At 37.4% G+C, this 23,620-nt stretch overlaps 1 long non-coding RNA gene across 1 annotated transcript in view; it reads left to right on the forward strand.

Annotated features, from left to right (window-relative positions):
* Positions 1-15,290, forward strand: part of LOC114062941 — a 32,145-nt gene extending 16,855 nt beyond the window's left edge. Inside the window, exon 3 of the long non-coding RNA XR_003572476.1 lies at positions 15,235-15,290. This is a non-coding gene — a long non-coding RNA (uncharacterized LOC114062941). The remainder of the gene's footprint in view (positions 1-15,234) is intronic.
* Positions 15,291-23,620: the final 8,330 nt, after the last annotated feature.

Raw genomic sequence — 23,620 nt, forward strand, 5'->3', positions numbered from 1 at the left:
TATGCTTCCCCTCTTCCTGCCCTATTGGAGAAATGCTACTCGTTGTTCCATTTCCATGTTCTTGTAGTTGACTAACAATGGGTACAAGAATGTGGAAAACATCAACAACAAAAACTTCACAGCCAAACAGTGCTTTTGCAAGTGTCTGTACAGTTGCAAAATTTAGGACTTGTCCATACCTGTAGCTGGTTGACTTCAGTCCCTTTTCACTAGTGTGTTGCATGTCAGACAGCTGATTTCTGTTGTGCATCATGCCCAGTGGCATACGGCTTTGGAAGTGTTGAGATGATGTTGGCTGTGTTAAGTGAAACTGTGGGAATATGAGCATTTTCCCTACTAAAAACACTTAAACTGTTTATATCTATCAAGTCTTCCCAGTGATATCCTGCAAAAATTTGTTGGATTTCCTCTACAGTTTGCTTGTGTTTGCTTTTTTGCTGGTGCAATGGTCAACATGACAAGATAACTTCTGTGTAGAAATTATTGTGTGGAGAGGGATGTAAGCCCTGATACTGTGCAGGCAAGCCTTTTACTTTTCATGTGAAGTTTCTCAGTCCTGAACTAAGATTTGGACTTTATTGTCCACATGGGAGAAGACTTGCTAACAATATTAGTATTAGTTGACAGTTTATATGGGACTGGGGAGGCAAATGGTTGGTGAAAGCTGGGTTAGGCAGCATAGAGCAGGGAAGAGGGATTCTAAGTGGGCTGACTCAATACTCAGGTCAGCTGTAGGACTTCTGAGTTTTTTGGAAAGTGTGTGGCTTCCATGAGATATGAAGGTGTCTGTCATTCAGCCTTGTAACCTCTTCCTGCCTGATGGATCTTCGGGATGCCACTGTTTTGCTTGCTTTATCTAGTGTGAATTTTCTATGCCATTTTTCTTCCCTCTAAATATCCTACTGCACAGCCAGCACTTTCACTTGTGTGGTGCTTGTTTCTTGCTGCTCTCTGCCTCTCTTTAGCTACTCTCAAAAGATGGGGGCTCTGTAGAAAGTTTGAAGGAAAACCAGTTTTGTTTTAGCACAACAGACAGAAAAGCATTCAAAATTTTCAGAGTTTCATTAGTGTTGTCAGCTTTGAGCTGACATTGGGCCTTATGGGGTAATTTGGGCATGTCATGGTACATTCTTCTCAAAGAAGAGTGTTATTTTGTGATATTTTATTTTTTTTTTTTTCCTTTTTGGTTACTGTGAAATTCTGTTTATCTTGCACTATAGTGATTGCTGACAGCTAGAAAAGAAAAGTTAAGACAAAGGTTTATTCATATCACGTGGAGGTGGCCATAGAAGTCCTGGTACAGCCCAGCAGAATAGCTGACAGTCTGTGATCCACTCTGTGCTCTCCAAGGGCCTCTCAGCCGTACTGGGTGTCAATGCATAACCTGTCCCAAGTGCCTCAGCCCCCTCCTTGCTGCACTCCTTAGTGCAGCTCCTTCAGTGTGTGTGTGATAAATCTCAGGGTGGGGTTGGTAAGCCCAGCTGTGTGAGAGGGATACATTCTGTCATGTGATGAGATGTATACATTTCTGTGGGGTCTCCCGTGGGGTGCATGGCCATGTGTTTGCAGTGCACTTGGTTCCAGAGAGAGGCCAAGGCTGTGGCAGACACCCCTGATGTGTGTTGCAGCCACAGGGCTGGGCACCACGAAACGATGCGTTAAGTGACTGCGTGATTTGTACTAGCGACAAATGTTGACTGAAGAAAGATAAAATCTAGGATTAATATTGTTCTCGTTAAAATGTTTCCTTTGGTGCTAATGCTGCCTGCTGAGATATGCTATTCATATTTGAACTGCTGCCATATACAGAATTTGGTGGGATGAACTAAGTGTAATTCCACAACTTTTAAATAAGGCAAATATTTTTTTTTAAATAAAATCAAGATTTTTTACTTCTGTTGCCTTAGAGATTCCTATATGTGATGACAGCCTTGTGGTGGTGAAATAGATGTCTTCTCCGTTTACTTGTGTTCTGTTTGTAATAATAAGCTAAATTCATGTTCTTTGTTTTTTTGCTTTATGAAGCCATTTATAAAATTATTTTCCAATACGAAGTGTCAGTTGTGATCCTGCATGTCAGTGCCTTGCCTTTATTTTCCCCAAACTGAAATAAATCAGGATGTGATAGACAGATCTTAGCAAATTTCTGCAGTGACTTCATAAGAATTGAATAACACCAGAACTTCTTGGAGACAACTTTAGCAAACAGGTAGTTTAACTTTTTGTGCTCATTGTCTCTGAAGGCTCAACTGTACTGATAACTTTAAAAGGAATAACTTTCTGGAATTTGCTTTTAGCCACTGCTGGTAGCCTGACTTCTCGTATAGGATTAACTGAGGACATCTACAAGAGCTAGAAAAGGTTTTCTTTGGCTGTTGTTTAGATTTTTTTTTCCCTCTTGATTTAGTTTTAATCTAATCTCTTCTTGGCACCAAGCAGAGCTGAAAAGTGAGTGACTTTTTATCTAAATTGAAGTGATAGCAATTGATCAGGTTTTCATCATCTGTCTTTGCTGTCATTGGTGCTTCCTCTGTGATCTGCAGTTGACTGAGAGAAATGAAAACTTAATTGAATTCTTTACCTTGCTGGCTGTTTATTTATAGATAGGTATGTTGAAGCATGGTGATGTAGGACAGAGTTCTCTTTCTTGCTATGAATATAAAAGCTTTATTGATTTCATTAAGAGCAGGGACATATTTGACTTTCATGAAAAAGCGGGATGAAACTTAGCTTTGTATCATGGCTTGGGAATTGGTCATGGTGACTGACAATAGAAGAGAGAACTGGGTCACCCTGGTGAGGTTTCAGGTAATGCTTATCTCCCACCTTGTCATTTTACTACTGAGTCAAGGACTGAGAAGGCTTTTAGAAAATGCATTTTGCAAATATATGCTGGTGCCAGTACCCTTGTGGAATTTGACAAAAAGGGTCTTCAAAAATGTCCCAGCATTTTATTTTTCCTGCTGCTTCAGTTTACCTCTTAAAAAAAATGACATTGATTTGGGCATTTTATTATACAGATTTTTCACAATTAGAACAGCAGCATCACTGTGCATCAAGTAGTCAAGCAGCAAAGCAAAATGCAGCCTTGTCAAAGGAAAATTAACTTCCTAAAGGTTTGTGAGTAATAAAAGCATGTAAAAAGCATTTATCAGAAATGCTTCATTTTTGTCAGCTGCCAGAAGTAGTAGCTTAAACTTGGAAAAGCAGAGATTTTAATTGCTATGTACCACCTGGTCACTACAGCAGTTTTCGGAGATGTTATTACAGGTAGATATATTGTCTGTACCAACTCTTCTAGTCGGTGTGCATTGATTCAATCAACACATGTGGAATTCTAGTCCAAGTTAAATATTAATATAGTTTTCTGCTTGCAGACTTTCTGCTGCTTTTTAGCTTAGCAAATAAGCTCCTGGAGCAAGGGTTTGGTCAAATGAGGGAGGAAAAAAACCCAAATCACAAAAATAATACCTTAAACTCTAGTTTCAGTTTGATTTTCTTTAGGATGGAACAGGGTGAAATTTTAACATTTTTTCATTGAATAATTGAATTTCCAAATGTCACAAACTGAAAAACATTCTGGAGTTTGAGGGGATATATATGATCTTTATTGTGATAAATGTCCTTGAATTCTTCTTGCTAATTCACCATGTATTTGCAGAGCTGATCTAAGTGTTAGAGCAAACATTGACAGCTCATGTTATTAGGAAGCACAGAAGAAAGATCTAAGAATCAGCAAAGGCTATTGTGTACCGTGAAGGTAAAACATTTTATTTTTTATTTTCCTATGTGTAGTGGCTTTTCCCTCTGTATTCAAGGGCAGAAAAAAGTGTTGGCTCAGAGTAACTGCTTTTTTTGTTTGGATCTTTACCCATTGCTTCATCATAACGATGCTCACTGAAGCTCACCCACAAAACACTTTGAAACATTTATTCACTCACAGTCTGCAAATTACAAATAGCAGCCGAGCCTTTTTTGGGCATTTTTAGTGCTCCAGAGGGGTAAAAATAGTTTCTATGAGCTTTGGAATTAAATTCCTAACACTAATCAAATGTTTCCAGCAGTCTAGTAAACAACTGCTATTAAAATTATGCATAGAACTGGAATGTATTTCATCATAGAAAGACAGGTTCTTGGGGGCAGTAGCTTCTTCTGCCCCCGAGAGTGTTATAATTTCAAATCCCTCACCAATTGTACCCTGTCATTTGATCTGAGTGAGTGCACATGGTATGAAAGTTGCTGTGGATGGCACTGTCCCTTTCTTGTCTGAGGAGCACTTATTGCTTTGTTAGTAGCAAATGAAGTCATATGCACCAGGCTAATAAAATGTTGTAGACTCTGTTACTGCATGCTGGAATCTAAAGATATGAAAATGTATTTGGTGGCAAGGTGGCAAGGTTTAGGGGTGGCTTCTGTGAGAAGCTGTCAGAAATTTCCACTGCATCTGACAGAGCTGGTGGCTGCTGCTGGCCATGGCTGAGCCCATCAGTGACAGTGGTAGCCCCTCTGGGATAACACAGATAAGAAACAGGAATAGTTAACTGTGCAAGAGAAAACTGCAGCTGGAGAAAGTCAGAATATGTGAGAGAAACAGCTCTGCTGACACCAAGGCCAGTGGAGGAGGGGGAGAAGGTCCTGCAGGCACAGAGATTGCCCTGCAGCCCGTGGTGCAGATCATGGTGAGGCAGCTGTGCCCCTGCAGCCCATGGAGGTCTGTGGTGGGGCAGAAACCCACCTGCAGCCAGTGGGAACCCACACAGGAGTAAGGGGATGACTGAGGGAGGCTGTGACCCATGGGAAAGCCACACTGGAGCAAGCTCCTGGCAGGACTTGTTCACGGAGGACTGTCTGGTGTGGGAGTGACTCCACGCTGCAGCAGGAGAAGATTGTGAGGGCTCCTTCCTTTTAAGGAGGAAGGAGGGCAGAGCACACGTGTGGTGAACTGACCACAGCCCCATAAAGACGAGCTTGGGAAGAAGGGAGGGGTAGGGGGGAAGGTTTTAAGATTTGATTTCTTATTATCCTACTCTGATTTGATTGGTAATAATCTAATTTTCCCCCTAAGTTGAGACTGTTTTGCCTATAATGGCAATTGGTGAGTAATCTTCTCTGACCTTATCTCAACCCATGAGCTTTCTGTTGTATTCCCTTTCCTCTGTGGAGCTGACCAGGGCAGAGATAAAACAGCTTTGGTGGGCACCTGACATCCAGCCAGGGTCAACCCACAACAGCAACAACCAAAACAGACTTGCTTATGTCTGTGAGCATTCAAAGGGACACCTGTGGATTACTGTCATCAGTTATTCCTACTGCCTAACAAGAAAATAACGATAATGAATAACCTTATTTTAAAAATAATCAAATTTTGTCCTGTCTAATTTTGGGTTCTTTGACAGGTTGAGGGTTCAACCACTGAGTCTGCTTTTTGTATGGAGCATCTATGAAGGGAGGACTCAAGCAGAAAAGAGGAAAGACTGGCTTGCTTTCAGAAATAAAGATATAGTGGCAGAACATATGGACTTCACAGCAAAAATCTTCCATGTGTTCAAAATATTAAGCATCAACCTAAGGTAACCTAGTTTTTTCATGGCTGTTAAGAATCAGTTTCAGTTATAGGAAAAATGGATCCCAAATTTATATTTTATTTTTGTGACTCCTCAAATCTCCAAAAAAGGGTAAGATAATTGCCAAATTTCAAACTACAAAGTCAACTCAGTCCTCATAGGAGCAATTATGCAATACAAAAGGCTGCCAAGGGTTGTTTTGTAACCAGTATCACTGGAATATGCAAGACTCAACAAGATGCTTATCTATCAGGGGTGTTGTAGGATTAGTGAAATTATGCTGCAGGAGGCTTACATTTAGGTAGTCCTTGAAATCCTATGGATTGCAATTTTTCCTAACCTGGATGATTCTAGGAACACACTGAAAGAGCTGTTATGTAGTGGGATTAGCATTAAAAAGAAAATGAACATATTTTTCAAAACATTCTTCATATTTTTACTTTTATTTTTTCTTGCAAAAGAGGTTCATTTCTGCCAGCATAAATAAATTTTGCATAGTGTCTGATATGAAAAATGAAAAAGAACATCAACATTATATAAGTGTACAGAGCTTAATTATGATTAACCTTTTATAATGAGCATGGGCTCTTTTCACACAACAGGTCTTCAAAACCATTTTTCCATGAGAAGAATAGGTGATCTGGAAGCCTTTTTGCTCCAAAAGAGAATAGTGCAGCATCTCATGAGGGATTGCCTGGCATTTACTGAGAAACAAAATGTTTACAAAAACTTCTGTCCCCAGGACAGATCCTTTAAATAGCAGTTTCATCCTATGTATAGGACTCCATGTGTACCAAGGGTTTTTTATTGTCACATCCATGGTTATCATTCTTATGGGTCTGGTTGTTGCTTCTGGGCAATGGATGTATGAGGACCAGTGTCCTTGACTGAGAACATTGGCTTCAGTGGTGCAGTGCATTTTATTAGCCCGGTATAGAACGTGGGCCAAGGAGCTTTTAATTTCTGGGGCAGTAAGATAAACTTCCAAACCTAATAAATTTGTGGAATTCTGAGTCTAAAAAATGTTCTAGAATCATCGAATAATTTAGCTTAGAAGGGACTTTTGGCATTCAAACCCATGCTCAAAGCAGAGTGAATGTCACAGGTAAACCTTGCAGTGAAGAAGGAAAGAGCACCAGAGAAGTTCATAGCCAGTACTGCAGAGGAAACATGACCAATCCAAAATCCCCAGTGGATCCTAAAAGGCAAAATGTTTTTTGTGGCTGCGGAAGTGATGGATACTGCTCAAACATACTGAAAAATGTTATCCATTTTTGTACTCACATAAACTAATAGTGCTGAATTTTGTAGCTCCTTTCTGGAATTCAGTTATTCCTCTGTTCACAATGCTATCTTATCCTTCCAATTTTTTTTAATCAATTTTTGTACAACTTTCTTTGTTCATAATCTATCAATAGATCCTTTGTAACTGCTTCCAGTTTTACTGTCTTTTTTCAGAGGTCCTGTGTAGATTTTGGAAGTGTCAAGGAACCTCCTCCCATGACCACATGTTCTTTCTCTTTGAGCCTATCCAAATATAGGTTGAATTACATGTGGGGGAAGTGCTCTTTCTGTTGAAGGTAGAATATCCCATGAAGGATAAATTAACTTTGTCTGAAATAATTAAAGATAACTAATTTATAATTTTTTTCTGTTCCAAATTACTCTAGACTTTTGTGAAAATGATATGACCATAATTTATGCCAAATAACTTTATATATTTTGCCAGAAAGCAAGTCAACTGACCAAGACTGATAGTCTGCAATACAGGATTCCTCTGTTACAAACCATGTCCATCTTTACATCACCCTGACCTAGCAAACCATCTTGACTGAGGGCTTGACTACACATTGAGCTAGTCAAGAACAACCATTACAGAATTCTTTCTGAATAATTGTATGTGCCTACATATTTTTTCCAACTACATCTCCCTACACTCTTGGTTATTCCTAGTTGTTCACAATAGTCATATTTCATATGCTCTTTTAATCCCAGTTGAAGCATAAGCAGGTTCTAAGGGCATCAATAATGTCAACACTAAGATTTTTGTGAAGTCAAATTGCTTGATAGTAGGTGTTTTAGGAAAAATGCTATAACCTGGGTTGGTCACAGCTAATTCTACCACGAGACTGAGGTATCACTGCTAAGGATATTCTCTTCACTCCTGTCTCTGCAATTAGATACCTGTGGACCAGGATTACACAGGAAACCAGTCAGCATGTCTAATGTGTATCTATGTCTCTTTGTGACAGTAGAAGGCTCCTGAGATGAGAGGCTATTTTTTAAGCACCTCAGTTAAATGCTGGTGTTCTGCAGGATGAATCAGGACCAGGGTCACCAAGACCTCTATCTGCACAGAAGGTGGTGTTCTAAGATATATTTTTGTAGCCTCTAGGACATAACAAAGTTTTCCAGGTTTCCTGGAAAAATGTTACTGTGCAGTATGAATATCACTGAAGTAGTGATTTCTGCCCTGCTTTTGATTTCATTGCAGCGTGGACTACAAAATTCCATGAACTTTCAGTTCCACCTAAACTTTTAGCTAGTATGTGGTATCCCAAATGGGGCAAGTGGGTGTGTGTAAGGAGAATGAAGGTACATGTTCTTATAGATAAGGAAATGCAGAGAAAAGAACCTAAGACACAGGAAGACAAAAGGAAATCAAAAGAGCTGATTTGTGAGAGTAAAGAAGCAAAAGGTAAAGGCAGTGCCTGAAGTTGATTGCAGTTTTCCACAGATTTGCTGAATAGTGAGTTGTGGAGGTTGAGTGACCTGATGAAACTTCTGTTCCTACTGTGGGCATGTTGCAAGTTGAGGCAGCAATGTCTTTCAATTCTATGCCTAAATCTGACAGAATTTGAAAGCTGGAAAATTAATTCAAACACGATGGTCTAGTTCGGTGTGAAGAATGAGTGACAGCATGGTGTAAGTTAGCAGTGAAGTACCCTCTTTTGCGGAAGTATCTTCTGTAGAAAATTGTTGTCTTTTTTTATGAAATCCTTTTATTTTCTTTGAGAGGATATACTTCAAAGTGATAGCCTTCAAAGATAACCCCTCTCCAAGCTCCCCACCTCCCCAATAAATTGGGGTATGGCGTTCAGCAGTAGCACCAGTGCAATTAAAAAACCCAGTCATAGTTATAATTCAATGACCTTCTGCATATTTTCATCTTTGAGGCTCAAGGAGAGAGCGTCTTCATTACAAAAACTGTGAGACTCATCTAAATTATCTATTGACCTGGAACCAATCCAGAAGGTGATAGCCATACGTTTCTGCGCGCAAAGGGAAGAGGTGGGTGTGAGCCAGAAGCGTGGCAGGAAATTGAACTTTCCTAGAGTGTAATGTATATTTATAGGAACCATTTGTACTTTCAGACAGGCCCATTTGCATCTGATGCATCTTACTGTGGTTAATTTATAGAAAGTAAATCCTTAAGTTGGTCAAGTAAATTCATCAGGGAAAATTTACCTACCCCATCTTCACTTGTTCCAGTTTTCTCTCAGGTGGAAAACTTTCCTGTTGCAGCTAACCTCATCACTTACCCATGTGACATTTTCTTTATTTAGATAGAGCCAATAATGTCAGATACCTCTGGTGAAATCCTGACCCATTGAAATTAGTGGTGAAACTCCAGTGGATTTTCATGAGGATTTCCTTCTTACAAAAGAACCTTGCAGAGAAAAGCAAAATACATTTAAATTTCTGCTTTGTGTTAGATGAATGTAAAAACTACGACCATACCTAATTAGATCATTCTCCTTTACACTGTTTTCCTCTTATTTGACCTGTATTTAATTAAGGAGTTACCATTTCTGTGTGCATCATTCTACACATGGAACTTAAAATTCCCATATCACCTTGAGCTTCTATTTTAATCAAAATAGAAATATTTCTTCTAATTTTAACCATTTCCTAATCTCTGATGCTGATGACAATAGACAGGTTTAACCTTTTAAATCTTTTCTGTACATTTTTAATCAAAATATGAAGAATAGCTATCTGATATAAATCCCATGCAGAACAATTCATGTTATGATGAATGGATACTTTAAATTCTCCTCTTCTTCTTTCTGTCTATAAAACAATTATTTAGTCTTACAATTCTCTTTATCCAGTCTCAAAATTTTCCTTAGGGCAGCTTATGTTTAATACCATATGTACTAATCCATCATATGAAAAATTGTCAAAGGCTCTCTGAGAGTCTAGATGTCTGTTGCTGCTATAGTTGATGTCAATGGATATTTCCTCTAGAATGTTGAGCTTAGTAAGATGTTTCATTGTAATTTGGTTCATAAATCCAGTCTGATCTGATTTTATACATCTTTATGCAATTAATACATCTTTTATATCTTTAACACTTCTGCTACTGTCTTTTTTAGCCATTTGAAGGGGTGTTGAAGCCAAGTTAATGCCACTCAAATTGAAGAATTCACATATTTGAGATCATACATCACAGAATATCCCGAGTTGGAGGGCATGCAGAAGGATCATTGAAGTCAAACTCCTGGCCCTTCACAGAACCAAATCTCTGTAAATTCTGGAGAACATTATTTTTGTCACTGTTTAGTTTTAGAGCATAGGTATATAACAGATACTGTGAAGTAGTATGCTGGGTAACATGTTAGCTTGAACCAAAGTTAAACAGTTTTTAAAATTTTTTTTGCTAGCTGTATGAATTTTTTTAAAACCTTGGACTGATAAGTTCTTGCAGGGTCTATTAATGTGTATTTTAAGATATATAAAAATCTGTGATACCTATGTAAATACAAGTAGGAAAAAATGCCACTAGAAAGCAGTAACAATTGCTTAGAGCTGGAGAGCAAGTGAAATCAGAAGGGCCTTGGCAGTTAAGGAGAGCTAGATATAGTAGATACAGATGACAAAATAGAAATGTAGCCAAAAGTAAGGCTGACTGTTATTGTTGCATTTGTATGGATGCTTTTTGTTGCTCAAAAATTTTAGATGCATGGCTGATTTTTTTTTCTTGTTTTTTGGGGTAAGTTTTCTATAATCCAGCCACTCAACAACCTCAAGAGTTAAGACATCTGCCTTGGAGATGTACTCATGTTTTGACAAGCCTTAAAGCATCGTGGGTTTTGACATAATGTTGAAATGAAATCTTTGATGCTTGACAGCTGCTGGCTGCATGGAATGCTCTTTTTTTCCCCCTTCTCCCCCCCCCCCCCCCACTTTAGTGTGATGTTTACTACACATCATAAGAATGTACGTCATTTTGAAGAACAGTTTTAATTCTCTTTACCCAAAAAACTTTCTATAAAAGTGATAAATTCACAGCAGTTAATGTCCTATTGCTGAAGAATGCTGGCAATTTTAACAGCTGTGTATGTATGTGTGTAAAAGCTCAGACTAGGGATAAAAGGCTGTGTGAAATTTTGCACATGGTAGCAGAAAGATGCCATCAGATGTAGTGCTGGAACTGACACTATCATCTTGGCATCCCTGACCAGTGCTCACTGCATATTAGAGAGGAGCTGCAGTTGGGAGGCTGTCAGCTTCCTAGAAACAAAAGGAGATGTCCCACAGAAGCAATTGCAAATGCTGTTACAGTGCTGCTAATGTAAACTGTAAAGCCAGATGGTGTGGCTCATGTGGCTCATGCACGTGGGTGAGCAGTGCAGGAGCAGTACCACTGCCACAGAATTTCCATGGCCATGGAGACTTGAGGGAAGGAGTTTGGTCATGTAGTGTTGGAGTGGGTAACTCACGTTGGCAGTAGTGGCTGCCTTCTCCAGTCTGTAGAGTGATCACAGATCCAGTTATGGCTGATGGTTCACACTGATGCTATGACAGCCCTTAGGCCAATTTCAGTGCAGCGTTTTATTTTCTGTTTATTAAAGGTGGCATCTCCCTAGCTGCTTTTCACCAACAGTAATCACTTTTCACTTGATCTAAATGAAAAGAACGGTGACCACTGCCTTTATGAAGTGGTGGTAGAAACAATAAGAAGCCAACATCCAAGACTGTGGAAAAGCCAAAATTGAACTGAAACTGATGGGATATGAAATGTCAGAGGGAATGCTTGCCAGTTCAGCTGATTTGCAGTTGTCCATGGATGAGAGACATCAGTGAGCAAAAAGGTAAATGAATAAAGAGAAGCAGATTGTGGAGGGATTGTGGAGATGTTCACAGAGCTTAGAAATATAGCACTTCATGGAAGGGCATACTTAGATTTCAAGATAATTATATTCACCTTTGGTCGTTTTTTTTCCCATTTTGTTCAATAAAACAGGACTTTATATACATTCTTTCCTTCTACGAACAGGAGCAAGTGAGTAAAGATGCAACTACCGGCAAACTCTGAGACAAATGGGAAACCAACTTTCTTTATTTTAATCAAGGTTCAGTATGTATGGGGGCTTTTAAATGTGCCCAGGCCTCATCACTACTTTTGGGATCACTCCTATGAGTTTCTGAAAACTTTGGCCATGAGCCAGCAGTGTGATAAGATTGTGTGAGGGTTTTTAAGTGTGCAAATGGCCCCATGGCTTCCGTGGGACCATTTACATGTTTAAATTAAATGTGCTGAAGTGCTTCACTGCTGCAGAGCCAGAACACCTGATACCATGTAGGATTGAGTCCTTGGAAATCTAATTAATACATTTCAGTGCCAAAATGGGGACAAAGTTCTTTTGAAAGTCTTTCTGCTGGGTTAGGTGTCTAAATGTTGAATGCTGAATTTTCCTGAAAATCTAGCCTTTAAATATCAACCCTGATAATTTTTAGCGATAATCAGTTTAGCAGAAACATGTGGTCAATATTTTTAATCCAATTCTGCTTGCCATTACACATCCTAAGGTGAAGGATTTAATATGAACTAAATAACATATTGGCCGCTGTAGTTTGTTTATTTTGTAGATTTAGACAAACAAATGTAGGTCTATTCCAAAGAATGCAAATCTAATGTTTAATTAAATTTAAACACCACACATTTTGGAAAATGAAGTTACCTTTGATTTTTAAAATTAGTCTTTCCAGTATATCTCAAAATGAATTTACAGTAGTAGTCAATGTGATTGATAGATTATGTCAAGCTTGTGCTTGTGCACATAGGCCTCAGATCTGGTGCTAAACCAGTATCAACCTTTGCTCTACTTGTGTCTCAGAAACACAGTACTGCTAACTGCTATTTTATGAAAGTGGCTAAGGCTGTATTTGTCTATGCAAGGTTTACTGGTTGTGTTATGCTTACAAATTTCCATAATTAAGACTACAGATTCCATAATTGCAGCTGCAAATGAGAAGCATTTTTTCCAGAGCTTATTTTGACTGTTGAATTTGCAAAAAGGGGATTTTTTTTGGTAATGGAGGGGGTGATACCACTTCAGTTGCTCCAGGTTTTCTATTGGTCTACCTTAATTCTTTTCTACTTTTAACAAAACTGTGGCAGTAAAAGTTTCAGTTTTAGGCAAGTCTTCTGTTTTGTTTAGCTTTCTTAAGATTCTAGATGCTACCTTGTAAAATGACCACACATTGTGGACTTTCTTGGAAATGGAATATGAAACTGCATTTTACTTGACTACCCTTATTATGTACTTAAAGCAAGATGGAATAACTTTATGGTTGTTTTATATAAAAAAATGAGGAAATCTTAGTATTATGCAGTAAAATCATGATTATAAGCAAACAGTTTAAGCAATTCTTATTTTTTTTTACATAAAAAGTATTACCCCATAATATGAATGATATTTATGATCTTTATTAATCAGCAACTTATGATTTGTGGTTTATGACAATCTCACATTCACAGAGGTTGACTTAGTGGCATAGGAATTTCTCTAATGCATCAGAAGCAGTTCAGGCTTGTATTTTTGCCACTAAGAAGTACTCTCATTGGTATTTTCTAGAAAGTTTTTCTCTATTAGTGATAGTCAAAATCAATAAAGGAGAAGTGAAGATTGGCTAAATCCTTAACATGGCACAGAGTACACTTCAAGATATTACTACTTATCAGGCTGAAGAGATCAGGACTATTTCAAAGTTTGTGTCCTGTGGAAGGGAAAAAACCCCTTACTGTAGTAATATCTAAATTCAAAAAAGGAAAACACATAAACCCCAAGAAAACTTCTTGAAAAGAAATTTAAAAGAGCAACCATCAGGGTAAAAATGATTGAAGACCCTATATTAGAGGCTCAGAGTAACAATGTACCGCCTATCAAATGAAAAATTTAGAAAAGAACCTTTTCCTAAACCCACCTTGACCAGCAGTACAGCAACAAAATATGACCCAGAAGCGCAAATGACAGATCAGCAGAACAAGATGAATTGTGTCCCAGGATTCATAGTGCTGTTATCAGAGTTCTAGAAAAGCTTGAATATGGAATTTTAAAATTATTAGCTACGGTGTAAAATTTATATTCTAATCAGCCTACAAATGGTCCTGATATCTTTAAACACTTCCTATCTTCTTATATATTTTCTTGAAAAAAAAATGATAAAAAAGGGAATTTAAAGCTTACCTGGTGGTTCAGTCTAGCAAACCATACATATCTCAAACACTACAGACATATGTACTATTGATTCTCTATTTAACTGACCGTGTAAATTTAATTTAAAGGCTCTGAGGCCCTGCAGTGTTGCCGCATAAACATCCGACAGTAATAATATGTTTGCTATATGAGTGCCAGTACTAACTTAATTCCACTTCAGGATATCAAGAATCACAAACACCTTCTTCCCAGTTAATTGCTGTGTTTAATTTGTTTTCTCAAGTAACACAATACTTTGGATTATAATAGAGACCAAAAGGTCTCAAACTGCTCATTCCCCAGAGCAAGGCATGAAATGCTGAAGAGGCCCAAACATGCTGAATATCCATCCTGAAGAACAGCTAGTTTTTTGCAATTTTTGACAACAATTTGCTGATATGTAAATTGAATATTATTTAGTTCTTTTGAAATGCTCTTGTACTGTGTATTCTTTAATTTGCGTGGAGGAAATATCTAATGGTAGCAGGCTGCTTGTTTTGAACAATGTAAAATGACTTGCTGTAAGCATCTTAAATGAAATGCTGGCTGAATAATCATGAGATTAATTACAATTCTGAATAATTTTCTACCGTGCCTGCCATTTGGTAGCTAGCAGCCAGGACAGACATGGTGTTCATTGGTGACTGGTTTTATAGTGCATGCATGTGCATCCTCTGAATATTAGTAAAGTAAACTTTCAAGGTGGGAATTCATTATCTTTTTGAAGTAATTTTAGTGGGTAAACACCTCATCTGAATGGTATTATAAAATCTCAGGGTACTGGAACTGTTGAAATTGAACCTGTCTAATATTAAAGACTGCTGTTTAGGATAAAGTCAACAGGTGCTAGGTCTTTGCCTTTCTGCTTCCATCTGACTAGGTCAAAACTTTTCATATATATGAGCTGTCTGTTTCTTTTCTTCCTAAACAGAAAAATCTACAACTTCATAAAAACAACATAATGTAAAGTTTCATTGTCCCTAAGGTTCTTCAATATCAGTTTTCTAATTCTTAGGTGGGAGGGTCACCACTTTTAAATTAAACTTTAAATTAAGCAAAACGTAGTTGCTCCTGTTGACCAGAGTTTTGGGAAGGTGCATGAGGAGGTTCTGCAACTTATGTTTCCTTGCTGACTGTATTTCTTTGCTATTCTTTGATATCTACTTTCAAGATTTCTGCTGTAGCTGGAGGAAACAATAGATATGATGTAGAAGATAACTATCAGCTCCAGAGAGAAGCCATAATGGCATAGATAATCCTCTCGGTAAGTCATGATTTCTTGATAGGAAAATTTTTGTGATGTTTGTGTGTGGCATGTGTATTTAACCAACTGAGCATTTGCAGAGGGTATATGCATTTTACTTACAGGTGCTGAGTATTTTTCCTTTCTGTTCTTTTAGAAGAATGCACTAGAATCTCCCTTTTCTCCAGATTTGGTGCAGTGAACAGATTCATACCGAATTCCTATCAATATGAAGGCCTAAAGAATTCTTTGAAAATGTCTCATTCACTTTGGCCCTGAAGGTTTCTCTGGAAGTCATCAAGTGTACTGACTATCTGCATTGCCCAGTTGCTTGTAAAAATTTGGTTCACTGTCATCTCTTCAATTCAGCAACCTAGAATGATGCGGCATAACTTTGGGAAACAGCAGCATTAAATTAGAGATTCAAGCTGCAGACTGTAATATTAAAAATGTGTTCTCCTACTGTGGCCTAATTTGCCTTTTTCTTTTTATGCTGATAATGTATCTGAACCCACACTGTGAGCAGTGTGTAATAAGTTTCTAGGCTTTTGGCATCTTTATGGACAAACTGTGGATTCTTTGCAGCATCAAACAGCAAATGAAATGAGAAGATCGATGGAATTCGTGTGTAGATGTGTGACATGGAAATGTGCCTAAACAAATGTAATTTTGCAGCAGGAACACTTAAATTGTGTTGAGGCTAAAGAAACAGGTCTTGCTTAACACATGAATTAATTAACTGCAAAACATTTCTTTCTCCCGTTGTTACACAAAATAAAGGGCTGGGGATTTGAATCCTGTAATTCAGCATATAAAACTGCTGTCACTACCTCTGGCTTAGGAAGCACTAAAACCACAGGATACTGGAAGTGCAAGTAGGGGAAGGATCACTGCATGCTTGCTTTGCTTGTATCCTTTTCCTTAGGCATCTGCTACTGGCTGCTGTCAGAGCCAGCATATCCAACCAGATGGACCTCTGGTCTGACCCAGCGTGGCCACGCTTGCGTAAGAACAAGTGGTGGGAGTATTTTTGATCTTCAACCCCTTCCAGGGCTGTATCACCACCGAGGATGAGTGAAACTGTGACTGGAGTTAATCTTAAAACATTGTTATTCAGGTTTGGAGTAATTTCAAGGTATGTTGTGCTGTCCAAAAATATGAAAATCCACTGGACATACAGTCCTACTCAGAAGTAGATGTTCACATATTCTAAAAGGATTTGAAGTAAAAAAGTTGTTGTTACCTTCTGATTCAGCAACATGAGATACCTTGATGTGTTTTACTTAACTCTCTATACCCTTCCAATGTAGTCTGCTATGTGTGTGGCTCAGTTTTACAGTAAGAATCTGGAAATAAACATATTTTCCCATTCTCCTAGTATATTTGTATTTGAGGTTGGTTTGTTTGTATTTGTTTGTTTGTTTTTGTTTTGTTTTGCTTTTGGTTTTAATAGTACATTCTTTGTAGCGATATCCTCTGGCTGTTGTGGTTGAAGCACTTAACACCAGGAGTCCCAAGTTTTTTTGGGTCTTTAGATGTTGCTGTATTGCTCACATGCCCAATGCTTTCAGCTGAGGTGGTAGAAGCCATTTTTTCCGAAAGGATCTACAGTCTACATTACTTGCACCTTCTCTTTCCACATCATAGACGTTTATGTTAGGCTGTAATGCGTAAGTTAGATTTCTGATACCAATGGAATAAATATTTCATTATTTTGTTTAAATGATACACCCTCTTTCCTGAATCTCTGCTGTCAGGACAGCAGGCTTGGTCCTGTATTATTGTCTCTTGGTGAGTGTATGAGAAGAGAGGCCTGAATTTGACACTGTCGAGTTGCCTTCCTCAGATCCACAGTCGGGGAAACTGCCCTGGAAGGAATCCAATGGCTTTTCACATTACAGCGAGCAAAACGGGAAAAAGGATCAATACCACTGTATTTGAGTACACTGTTGGGTCTGTGGGTAACTTGTTTCCAGTCTCTGGTTTTAGACTGCATGGTGTTTGGACAGAAGTGAGATGTGTTGGGCAGCTGATGTCAAATAAAGGAACTCTTCACTATGAGCACATATTTTTATTGGTACTGACCTTTCAGGTGTTTGAAACAATGTTACAAGGGTATGACTTCTTGAGCAATGACCAAGCTGTCCTTCTGATTAGTGCTGAGAAATACCATCTATAATTAAAAATATAATGAACAGCATGGAATGGTTTGTCTGGTGTGGGAAGAGCTGCTTATCCTGTGCAGATCCGATGGACTGACTGAATTAGGTACAGTTCTCCTTTAAATGCTCTTTGGATAGCATGATCTGAAGGTGCAAAGTGAAAAGGGAAGTAAACCTATTCTGTAGTTTGTAGAAAAAGGGGGAGAATATTGCAAAGGAAGCAGAAAGTCTGAGAAAGTCCCGATTTTATTTCCATAAATGTTTATTCTAAAGATACAGCAAGTACCAATATGAAAAAGCTATTAGGTTAATCCCATTTTCTCTTCTGGAATTTTGCTGATTACAACTCCTAACAGTTGCTTTGGTGGTGTTTTTTTTTTGGTTTTTTTTTTTTGTTTTTTTTTTTTTTTTTTTTTTTTTTTTTTTTTTTTTTTTTTTTTTTTTTTTTTTTTTTTTTTTTTTTTTTTTTTTTTTTTTTTTTTTTTTCCTTTGAGTGCTGTTATTCTGTGAAGTTGTATGAGCACATATCTGGAGGGCCACAGTTTCTGGTAAAATAAAGTTGTTAATGGAATTAGAATCACAGTGACATACTGTGAAAGGCTTCTCTTTATTACACCCCTAAGATTTATGAAGGAAATGGTCCAGACTCATACAAATTTTGTGAATAGTGAGGAATATATACATTAGTATGCCAGATGACATATCTATGTTTTATATGCTAGATTAAAGCAAATGAGGTTTTAGTGTAGATTTCAGCTGAGGTGGCCTTCTGGGGAAGTTCACTCTCTTTCTGATAATTTTAAAGCTCTGTTCTATTGATCAGATGCTTGAGAGAAAGGGGTTGAACTAATTCAATCTGAATTAGTTTTATCTGAATGTTGTAAGAGTGTAATCTTTGTCTACAGCAAATAAGGGACATGAATTTACTCAGTTTCCTGAACTGAAATTAATTTCAAATTAATTTCTGAAATTAATTTCAAATTCTTTTACTTTAAGCCACTGTGATTTAGAAAAGTTATGAAATGTCATAAATATTTATCTTTTTTGTTTGATTTGGTTTGGTATAGGTTTGTTTAACATGAATTTAGACTTTGGACAAAATATGAGGCTAAAACCAGAGTGAGGTGTTGCTGTTGTTAGTGATTATGGAGGTGTTGGTGTGGTAACCATTTGCCTGGACACCAGTTAAAAGTGACCTTCTCTATGGAATTTGGGTAAATTGACAGAGCAGTGTATAGGAATGGTTTTCTATGTAGGGATTCACAGCAAAATTTGTTAGTTTCTTAACAAAATTATTATTTCACAATGTAGTCTCGTGTTATTCCAGCAGATTGTATTTGCATGGAAAGGCATTCTGGAACAAAAAACCAAAATACATTGGTCTGAATCTTCATGTGGCCGAAATGCTAAAGTTAAAGGGGTTAGTTCGTTCCTATTTTGCCTGTATATTGAAATTTCCTATGTTATTGCCAAGGTGATAGGGTGTCACTGACAGTAAAAAATGTCCATTTGGATGAGAAACAGAATGATTCCTCACTGCTGGTAGATGGGATTATACTGTTGGGAAAAATTTTCTTCCTTTCTTTGTGTTTGCTTGGTTTTTAATAAACATATATAAGAAAAATGAGAAATCCAAATGTTTAAAAACTCAGTCCTGAGCATTGATGATTATTTTCTGTTTCTGAGTTTTTTTGAAAGTGAAGCCCATATCTATCTTGAACACTTTTATATTCATCTAAGTCCATGAAAATTAGGTTCCTAAATTAGGTATTGTATTGCTGGTTGAGAATGGCATTTTCTGTTGTTCAGCATAAAATGTCTTTTTGTTCTAACTTGGAGTAAAACTTGAAATTTTTCATGTCATGGAAACTCTGCTAGTATTGAAGCATGCTATGTATCAGTGTTTTATGGCAAAGGTGTAAAATAAATGAAGTGATGAAGTAGAAATAAAATGGAAATTAAAAAAATACAACAGTGATTGTTTACTAGAAGTTGACACATGTAAGATTTCATCAAAATTGACGAAAGCTTTGGATTTTGTTAAAGTTGCTTTTTTCAGAGATCAAATTGCTTTTTACCTGATCAAATTTTCTTTGGTTTAAAATGTTCTTGCATCAGTATGGTAGATATTTCAAGCATGAAGGGAACAGGTTACTTGCAATTAGGTGCCCCAGTCTGAAAACTGTGTCTCCATTAATATCAATGAGGATTAAAGTGAAACAATACATAGCTGTCATTAGTCATCAGTATCTGATGGTCCATCTAGCTTGAAGATCAAGCATTTGCTTTAAAAAGAAGTCACTTCTTCACACTAAGGAACACAAACAGCAAACTGAATCGATTCCAGCTGTAATGGGTTTGAATAAAAAGTTTAAAGTCCAAATTGCCTATATAGCTGTGCAAATACATAGATGATTTTTTGTATGCAGCATCTACAAGTTCTAGGGCATATCCTTGCAGTGGGACTCTGGAATGGAGGCGGTGAATTCTAGTTCATTCAGTCCTGGGGAAACATCTGTGGATATGAAAAATTACTCAATCCACCAGATACAGGATTTGAGTCCTGCTGTTGCACTTCTCTTTTCCTGAGATCCCGAGATTTAGTATCTGAAACAGCTATCAGACCAATATTTGTGGTTAGAAGAAAAAAAAGGCTTTGGTGAGATATACACATGATATTCTAAAAACAGTGAGAAGGACTGGTGTGAGTAGTAATGAATTGTGATAATGCTGTGGAGGGAGAGTTCAAGACTGTGGAGGGAAAGGGAAGAAAGGAAGCTTCAGAGATTAGATAAGCAGCCATAATTTTCATGGCATACTTGATCCAAACCTCAGAAGACATTGTGTTTCATATATCATTGGATTTTGACCTGTGCTGGAATTCTTTTTAGCAGAAATACTGTAATGAATTGGCAAAAACCATATAAGCTTTCTTTGAAATCCCTTGTCTTTATGCCAATGTAAGCAAGAGAAATGCTTTTACCATAAGCCTTTAGATTTCCTACAACCCGTGATCATTGTTTCACTTATAACACACTTAAGCAGTGGGTTAAGATTTTTCCTTGCCCTTTTTTTTTTTTTAAATTTTTTTTATAAGCACAGTTTTAGGAGTTTTTCTTGTATTGTGGGGGAGAATATCCCACTGGCCAATTACTTTCTGCTCATCTTTAGGTCTCTCACATTCAATAGAGGTTATCAATGGGCAGCACCAAACATTAAAATGCATGAATCTGAATTAGACTCTTCAGCCCCTAAATGGCCCCATATGCAGACACCTTGAAAGAATTGTCATTTAGAATACAACTAACAAATAATATGTATTTTAGGTTGGAAGCATAGAGGAATATAAAATTTGAATTGTAATCACAGACAGAGGAGTATCAAAAACAGTCGTGGAATGAAGCCAAGAAATTATCAGTTTTTCAAAACACCATTTACAAGAGGCATTTTTGATTTTTCTTTGGTTACACGTCTATAGATATTATGCAGGCAGCATACTGAATCATGACAGAAAGATCTTTAGTGTATGAGGTGATGGGGTTTGTTTCTCCAAGTTTTTCCTTTGCTGCTGTTTAATCTGGAATTCGTTCCTATTTCCGGTAATTTTAATTGTCTGCTACAAATTTCAAGGTTTTATGTTGGTATACTTGGCATACTTCCATTTTATCCTTCCTTGCCATGCTGGAAATGGGCTCCAGATCAGACATTGTGAAGGACATGCATTTGCAATCATTCTTTTGAAAACAGGCCTATCCCCACAAGCACACATCTGCCTGTTGATGCTGCTTCACAATTCAGGGTGCTTTTCATAGGTGCAATCTTTCAGTGTCTAATAATAGTGAGTGAACAGATACAGTGAGAAACTCTCTCACTTTACTTTCATAGTTGTTTTAAGATTATTTGTGACACCCAAGGGACTGAAAACTAATTCTGGAGCATCATCCAACACCAGGAGCATTTGTATACTGCAGACAAAAGATGGCTTTTTCTTTCTCTTTGTTTGAGACCTTTTTGGTCAATCGAAGTGTATGTCTTCTTTCTGTATTGACTAACAGCATTTTTCTACATAATCAAATGCAACACATCTGGAGACACCTCCTGCCAGATACAGTGTCATACTCACAGAGGATCAATGTTACTTCAGAGGACAATTCTTCAGTCACAGTTTCTCGAGTTTGATTGATCCCAGTAGCACGGAGGAATATGCTGCTTTGTGGAACACGGAGACGGTGTTTTCCATAATGGTTCTGCAGATGTGTGTCTGTTTTAGCATGACATATTCCATTCTGTTAATTTTGTTACTCTGGGGTGTAATGGCATAGCATGACCTTTTCCATTTTGGGGTTTTAACACAATGGCAGCAATTGTATTGCCTCTATTGTAAAGGGTATTTCCAAATTTTTGTAGAGAAGAATGATATTCAGACTTCATGTCATATCGTAGGATAGGAAAATACTCTCAGGGAGAAAAGGAGGATTCAGGTGTGAAAATTCATGCAATGTATCCTATACTATGCACCAGCTTCTCATATACATTCTAGTAAATAATCACTAACTTTCAGAAATAAGTAAATTAACTGGTTTTCTACCACATTGGTATACCACATTCACATGATCTGATTTTATTAATACACATCCTCCTGACTCCCACTGCACTTTTCTGCCTGAAAAGTGGGCCTCAAAGAGACAGGAAATCTATCTGTAAAGTCTCCCAATTCCTGCCATGTGACCATATGAAAGTGAAGCAGAATTTGGCTTGTCATGAGAATTTTACTAGTAATATTGTAGAGCACATTTGAAAGAAACCAAAATTTTCTGCTTGAGTAAAATTTGTTTTGCTGATGAAATCTCTGGTGCTTAAAGGGGAAACCCTCTTTGGTAACTGAACAAAGCCATCAGGTATGTTATCTGACTTGACAGTCTGGTGTTTGATTAATCAAACTGATAATTTGATTTTAAATGACTGATGCTCTTTTAGGACTTCTGACTTAAGTGCCTGTTTATAATTACGGTACTGAATCAAAGGCTCTTCCCAACCATTGTACAGATTAGTTTGAAAAGATGTGTTTTGATTTTAGTAGTCGTAAAAAACTAGCATTGGTGTTTACTTTAAAGCACAAATATGTTCAAAGAAACACATAGTTAAAGTGATAAAGCAGTGCCCTCACGCTTTTTATCTGAAAAAGGAATGCAAGGGTGCAATTTTTAATAAGTTATATAAACAGCATACTTTATCTTCTTAAAGTGATAACCACTTTGGGGGCATTCATAGCAGTTTGATTGGTGGGCACTTAGCTTTGTGTAATGAACATATATCATGCAAAAGTTTTGTAAAACTGCTGGAGGAAGAGGATTTAATCTTATGTGCAGCTGCTTGCATCTTATATTTTGCTGGGAATTTTTAAATTCTCAATGAACTTGGAAATGAAATAAAGGTATCTTGCAGCCTATAATAATTCTGTGTGTTGTGGTGTATTTTCAAGTGGATTGTACTAAATGTTAAGGTATTAGGATAGCTGAATGTTTAAGTGAACGTCATGGGTAAGGTTCTAACCCTACAGACAGCCAACGCGCGTTTCATTGAAGTCATCTGTGTAGTCCCATTTGGCCTGATAGTTCCATGAACTCTTACATGCAAATCAAATCTATCAGTTTCCACAGGCTTCACATATGATTGTATCTGTAACTACAGAAGAGTGCCTGCACTTGCCAAAAAGGCCAAAAATCTCTGCAAAAAACACTTCTTTGAAATAGTTTAGATTATGGCCAATCACCAAGGTGGTAAACACAATCTCTAATAAATGTACAAAGTACTTTAAAATTGTCACCTTGGTGTAGCAAATAAAAAATGGCTAGAGCCATTATTTCTGCTGATTTTTAAACTCTTCATATCTCAGAAAATACATTATCTTCCCTAGTTTTCCTCACAAGCTGCTTGAATATCTCAGGGGTATGTGTTGTAACACTGTAATTATATAGCAGATAATCCAATCACTTCACAGTGACATTTTTTCCAAGTGTCCTTTTGAGCATTGTAGTTAAGTGGGTGTTTAAAAAATATTCTAAATTTAAAGAAAGTTTTCCATGCCTCCTTCTTGGTTTCCCAACTACACAGAGTTCCAAGAGGCTTGATTTGCAGAGGAAAGATACTCAGCACTTTCTGGAA

The sequence above is a fragment of the Empidonax traillii genome, unplaced genomic scaffold, assembly GCF_003031625.1.
Source record: "Empidonax traillii isolate 1590-97213 ecotype Southwest subspecies unplaced genomic scaffold, ASM303162v1 scaffold446:size905785, whole genome shotgun sequence".
Lineage (NCBI taxonomy): Eukaryota > Metazoa > Chordata > Aves > Passeriformes > Tyrannidae > Empidonax > Empidonax traillii.